This window comes from Mustela nigripes, chromosome 9, assembly GCF_022355385.1.
Source record: "Mustela nigripes isolate SB6536 chromosome 9, MUSNIG.SB6536, whole genome shotgun sequence".
NCBI classification, from domain to species: Eukaryota; Metazoa; Chordata; class Mammalia; order Carnivora; family Mustelidae; genus Mustela; species Mustela nigripes.
Genome location: NC_081565.1, coordinates 1,511,847 through 1,518,487, shown reverse-complemented (window position 1 = coordinate 1,518,487; position 6,641 = coordinate 1,511,847).

The window sequence follows — 6,641 nt, the reverse complement described above, 5'->3', positions numbered from 1 at the left end:
GGGAGGGAACAGAAGCTGGAGAGGGAGCAGGCTGCCGGCAGAAAGGAACCCGAGATCGTGACCCCAGCCGGAGGCATTTGCCTAACAACCGAGCCACCCAGACGTTTAAATACAAATGCTTTTTTGCCGGCTAACTCACTTCCAGGCCTGGCTGCGTGTCCGTGTCCGGGGCGCGCTCTAACTTTATGTTCCGACACTCCCGTGAGGTTAGCTCTGTTCCTACTCCTGTTTTGCCAATGAGAATAGCGCAGCTCTGGACGAACGTGTAGCCAGCCCCGGGCTCGCTCAGCCAGGGCTCCCAGCCTGGGTCACCAAGGAACTCAGGGTGTGGGCCCGAGTGCCTCGTGCCTCCGCTGTGAGTTAGATGTGGCGAGCAGTCAGCTTGGTGTGGGCGCTGATAGGCGGGCGGGTGGGCCACAGTCCCCTCCTGAGGGATCTGATTAGCGCCGCAGCCCCTCTGCCCTGCCAAAGGGGGCTTCCTCAGCTCAGGAAGGCCGGGCCTGGCGTCAGATCCTTCGCTAATGCAGAGAGCATAGGGCTTGGGGTGGGGGCTGGGGAGGGGAGAGGGAGGTGACAAGAGATAAATCTGCAAACAGGTAAGCCACGGTGGGGGGGGGTTGTCCTCGGGTGGGGGCCCAGGAATTCTTGGGAGCAAGGAAGAGAACCAGTGCCTGGCCGCCTGTCTGTCCTCCCCCAGATGCCACAAGCCTTGGCGGGTCCTGCAGGTGGCTCAGTGCTCTGTGCAAACCTGACCACCCCCGGGTTGGCCATCTGTCGAGGAGGGATGGAGGGGGCACCTTTCTCCTCCCAGGGCTCCTCCAGCCACACGTACCCCAAACTCTGCTTCCTCCACGGGTCTGTCCCGGGCGTCCTCCGTGAGCGGTTTTGGGGGTCAGGTCTGCGCACTGTGCCACATCCATTCTGGAAGACACTGACCTCCTCCATCCAAGGCTTGTCTTGAAGGACTAAGGACGGTCAAACACACCTAGACTCAAGATGCACTCAGCCAGCTGCCTCCTCGACTGCCCGCTTGGGTGGCTGATGGCCGGACAGAGTCCCTTGCCGTGCCCTAGGCCTGTTCCCGCTGCCTCTTCTGCTTCAGCAAGTGGCCGCTCACCCTTTGGACAGCTCAGGCCAAACACCGGCTTATGGGTCACCTTTCTCCCATCCCGGGTCCCGTGGGTCCCCTAGGCCTGCAGCTCCACCGCACAGCTGACCCCTTCTCACACCCACCATCTCTCCGCAGACCCTCCAGTCTAATCCCCTTCTCCCCAAGTTACTGCAGCAGCCCCAAAGCTGGGGTTCCCCGGCTCCCCCCACCCCGCTGCCCCATCCAGGTCTCGTACCACACAGGACCAGAGATGCTTCTGAACATGTCCGATCAGAGATGCCCTCTGCTCAGATCCCTCAGTGCTCCCCATCTCCTTCCCACACAGAACTTGAGCCCAAGTCTTTGCAACGGCCAAGACCTGGGTCCCCAGCCCACGCTCCCCACAACTTGGTCCTGATGTAGCTCCAGCTCCCAGCTCTGCTCCAGCGCACTGGTTTCTGCGGGGCCTCCAACTGCGGGCATCCTTCTGCCCCAGGGACTTTGCACCTGCCGATCCCACTGCCCGTACCTCCCCCTCCACCTGCCATGTCTTTGAGACGATTTGCTTCCTTTGGGTCTCTGCCCAGTCATCCCTGGAGACTGGGTCTTCCCAACCCTCCCATATAAAAGTGACAGATGGGCCGCTGCCCGCTGACTCTCCCTGACCCAACCCTGGGTGCTAATCCACTCTGACACTCACGTCCCCACAGGCACCAGCCCTCCCATATTATTCACCACCCTAGCCCTGGCCCAGTAGGGTGCCTGGTACAGGTCAGGTGACCATAGATGTCTACAGAGTGTGGGCGCCTGAGGGGTGCTGTGCCCTCAGTGACGAGGGGCCAGAGCCCCTGTCTACCTGTCTGAGTTGGGGGTCCCTGAGTGTCCAGAGTCTTCTGTTGGCAGGACGGGAAGCAGTAGGCAGGGGACCCCAGGGTCAGACCCTGGCTGGGTCTGCCGGCATGAGAACAGACTCCAGCCCCGTAAATGGCCGAGCAGGAAAACGGAGCCTCCCCCCGCAGGTACACGCAGAGTCCTGTCGGCCCGAGCTGAGTGGGATCGGGGCGCCCACCGCGCGTCTTTGCGCCCGGGGGCCGGGGCCAGGGCAGGCCTGCGCAGGGCCGTGAAGGAGCGTGTCCACCCTCCTTGTCCCACGCTGGCCCGTCGGCACAGAAGCAAGGACGCCGGAAAGCCTTCAGCGCCCAGGCGTTTGCTCTCTTTGGTCCAAGGAGGAGTTCACCGGAGCCAAAGTAAACACCTGACCGATGGTGGGTCCCTCACCCTCCCTGGGAAGCTGCCCCGGGTGGGCTCTTCCTCAGCCCCAATGGGGAGCGGCCGGTGGGGGGTTGTCCTGCCATCACCCCAAGCACCCGCGTTCTCAGCAGAGGCTAACTCAGGGACGACCCTGACCCCGAGACTGGGCAGCTGCCAGAAAAGCCATGAGGCTCCACTTCCGGCCCCTCCCCCGGGAAGCTCCGGGAGAGGCCCTGGCCGCCTGTGTGCGGCCACACGCCAGTGGCCCACAAAGGGCCCCTTTGTTAGGATCCTGCTCTGTGCCAACCATGCAGCGCGGCGGGGCGGGGGGGAGGGTGTCACTGAACGCCTGGGCGCTCGGGCCGTCCCCTTGCAGCCAGGGTTGGAGCAGGGCCCCCAGTCTCACCCCAGGCTCGGGGAGCAGACCTGCCTCGTCCATCTAAGCGGGGCAGGAGCCAGCGATGTCGCAGACCCCAACCCCCAGACTCGCAGGCCAAGTCCGGCCCCCACTTTGCCCTGTCAGGTTTTGCCCACCCCACCCCCAGTTTTGGATTTGAATCGAGGCCAGCAAACGGTCCCACCAGTTCGTATGGCCTACCCCCTCAGCACGTCTGCCCGGGGCCCCAGGCTGGCACTGGGGAAGACTTCAGGGGGAGCCAGGTCCACAGGTGGAGGGAGCAAGAGCCGCCCACACCTCATGGCCGCCCTGGGCCCCAGTGTTGCAGGATTCTGGTCTCGTGGAGTCGAAGAACGGATCTTGGGGCCACCAAAGGGTGAGGTGTAGCGAAAGTGTATTAAGTGAAGGTGAGAACAGGAAGGAAAGGAAAGGGGCTCTCTCTGGAGGGACCATCCACCATGGCTTGCCTGCAGGGCCTCCAGGGTCGGCCCTTTTTTTAGAACATTGACCAGAGAACTCGGTCAATATCTTGTCTATATCACACAGGGGACGCCTGTTCCAGCATCAGGAGCACAAACAAGGCATTCCTGCCCAACCTTCTTACTGTCTCACCTGTGACCCGTCTCCACATCCGGTTTCTGTGAGCCTGCTCACTAGCTCCCTGCTCCTCTCGCCCTACCCAGCCCTGCGTGCCCCTGACTCAACGAGGCACAGGACACCGGGCAGGGACGCCCAGGCGCCATCTGCCCCAGGGCCCCGGGCCACCGTCCAGCCACTGCCCAGCTCCAGACATCAGGCCCTGGCTCCTGTCAGGGGGCAACCTTGAACACAGCCCACACCCCTCCCCAGGAAACTACCTCACTTTGTTCCTGGCCCCACTCCTGGGCGCTGGGGGGCCTGCGTGCAGGGCAGCACTGTGAGCATTCTTGCAGGAGGGGAAGAACAATAGGAGGTGCTAACAGGTCGCGAGTCTCCAGGCCCCTCCGGCAAAGGGGCCAGCAGCTTAGCTGCCCCAGAGCCAGGCTCCTGGGTCCCTCTGTCATTCCTCCTCTTACCATGGCTCTGGAGAATCGGCAGCCCCTCCACCCCTGGGAGTCCCCCCTCTCCCCTCTGGGGACGCGCGGGGCTGCGAGTACTCCTGCGGGGCCTGAGGCACAGGGGCACGGGAGGTCTCCGGTGGCCCTTTTTGGGCGTTGTCACAGTGCTCTCAGAAGCCCCAGGGCGGCGTGCAAGCTCTGGCGGCTCCGGGCCCTGCACACTATCTGTGCGGCGTCCACATTAGGAGGCATCAGCCCAAACCGGAAGGGGGACCAAGCGCGTTCTGTACTGAAACTGGCAACAGACTCCTGGGGTTCAGGCCGTGGTCCCCCACCCGTGCCAGTCCATGCACCCCTGCAGATGATGAAGACCCTGGACGAGGGGGATTTCAAACTTCTGTGTTTCTGATGGAGAGTCTGCTTGACCTGCAGACACAGGAGCTGGAGACTAGGGAGGTGTCCAAGGATGAGAAGCAGGGGCGAAGGGGGAAGGGAGAAGGAGCAGCCAGAATGGAGAGAAGGGCTGACCTGACGGGGCCTCACCCTGTGCTCAGTGAATTCCCTCTAGGCCTGAGGAGCCGGCCTCTGCCCGCTGCCCAGCTTCTGTCCTCCACCCACCCACCCTGTCCTTGTAGCACACGGCCCGCCAGTCTGTGCCCATGACCACAGGGCCTTTGCACCTGCAGTCCCCCTGCCTGGGATCCCTCCTCTCCCTGTGTTGGCACGTGAACTCTGATTGGTTTATACTTTAGGTCCTACTTTAGGTTCCATCCTATTCAGGTCTTCAGGGAAGCTGTTTAGACCCCCAAGCTGGCTCTCACAGCATTGGGTTCCCTCCTGGGGTGCAGTTCTACACACCAGCAGCTGGTTTAATCTGGCCCCTAGGTGAGGAGACATAGTTGCTGAGACAGGCCCAGTCAGAGCACAGGCAGCCCAGGAGGGTGGCAGGCAGGGCCCGTCGCATGGTGCGGGGTAGACAGGCTGCACACCTGCCCCCAGAGAGCAGGAGGCCAGGTCATCTGTGAGCAGGGCTGTGTGCCAGGCCCGGGACTTGGCCCTGGGACACGGCGGGGGGAGAGCAGGGTGGGCCGGGACAGCTTTCCAGGGCCTTCTGTCTGAGACAGGGGCACAGTCAGAACCCCCAGAACCCCCCAGAATGCCACGGCCCAGAAAGCCATGTGCACACGGTGAGAGACCATCGCGGAGTTGGAACCGGGAACTGGCCAGAGACCGCCGTGGGGAAAGGCGTACAGTTCTTCACAAACTGAAGAGAATTACATGCGACCCTGCAGTTCCGCTTCTGATGTGAGTGAAAATCTGGAGCAGGGTCTCAAAGCCTTCTTTGTGCCCCCGTGTTCATGGCCCCGTTCACAACGGCCAAGGTGTGAACACAACCCGGTGTCCTTCGACGGAACATCCGCACGTGGTCTCCCCATGGAGCGGAGCCATGTCCAGATCCCATGTACTGAAATACCTAAGGGGTCACCCACTGGAGGGGGCCAGGGGGTGCAGGGGGTCCACGTTCAATGGAGACTGTTCACTGCGGGAAGATGCACGCGGTCTGGGGACGGCTGCCCGGCACATGGGCTGCCCCAGAGCTCTGTGCTTAAAAGCAAGGAAGACAGGAATCTGATCCCTGTTTTCCTGGAGAAAACACCCAACGCTGTGCATGGACACGAGAGGAGGAAACGGCCTGCCGGGCGTTGTCTGAGTGTCCGTGCAGGGGACAGGCTCCCAGTGGCGTCGGGGAAGGTGGGGGGGGGGGGAAGGGACCACCTGGTCAGCGGAGCCAGGATTCCTCTCCTTCCACACCAAGCGAGCCTCCCCGTGCATGTGGGGAAGAGGTCTCCTGGTTGCTGGGTTCCAGGAGACCCTCTGGGGATCCTCCCAGGACCCCAGGAGGGGGAGCCAGAAGGACCCAGGTGGGAGGCCTGTGATACCCATTCCCCCCGATGGGAACGGAAGGACATTTTGGGGGAATCAAGCCTCCTCTGTGGCTGCAGGACTCCCTGGGTGGTTCCTGCTTGGGTCACATGATCCCAGGCATCAGGCCAGATGCGGCCAGGGCTCAGTCCTGTCACTGGGGGTCATCACTGCCCCAAGTCCAGTAGTGCGCCCTGATCTTCCCTTGACGTCTCAGCATCTGGCCACAGGGTCGGACCGCCCACCTCCACAAGCACTTAGTGGCTTCTGGACCGCGCTGCTGTGTCGCGTGGTCCCCCGCCTCCCGCTCCTCCTTTGCCCACCCTTAGGCCCTTGTCCTGCTGAGGGGACCCCCCAGGTGGACAGGGTGCGCATTAGGGTCTGAGTGTGCCTGTCCTTGCTGGGATCCACGCGGAGTGCCATGGGGCCTGGCCCGGCCTGCTCTCCGCACTGCAGGAGCAGGGCTGGCAGCCAGCCATGGACCCAGCGCCCTCGGGGATGACGGGGGGCGGGCTGGACATGATGGAGCACGGCAGGGCAGGAACACTGGGTCTGGGGTCGCACGTACACGCTACGGTGCATTCGCCAGGAGCTCCCTCCTGCCTCCAGGCAGCCCGTGGGCAGCTGGGCCCTGCAGATTCCAACCTGGGTCTGGTCTTGCCAGGAAGACCGGGTGCTTGGGGGTCTGGAAGCGCAGGAAGACTAAACTTCATTCTCAAGGGCCAGCCAGGGGTGGTGGGGTCTGCACTGGGATCCGAGGTGTGCCCACCAGGAGAACCCTCTGAAATGAGCTGGGCACCCCCCCAGACCTTGGGGGAGGTCTGGGTGCCCGCAGGTGGAACAATACCCAGATGGAACCCTCGGGGTGAACGCTATCATGAACCAGGACCTCCTGAGGGGGTAGCGGTGCCCTCAGCACAGGCTCCCCACTCAGACCTCCCAC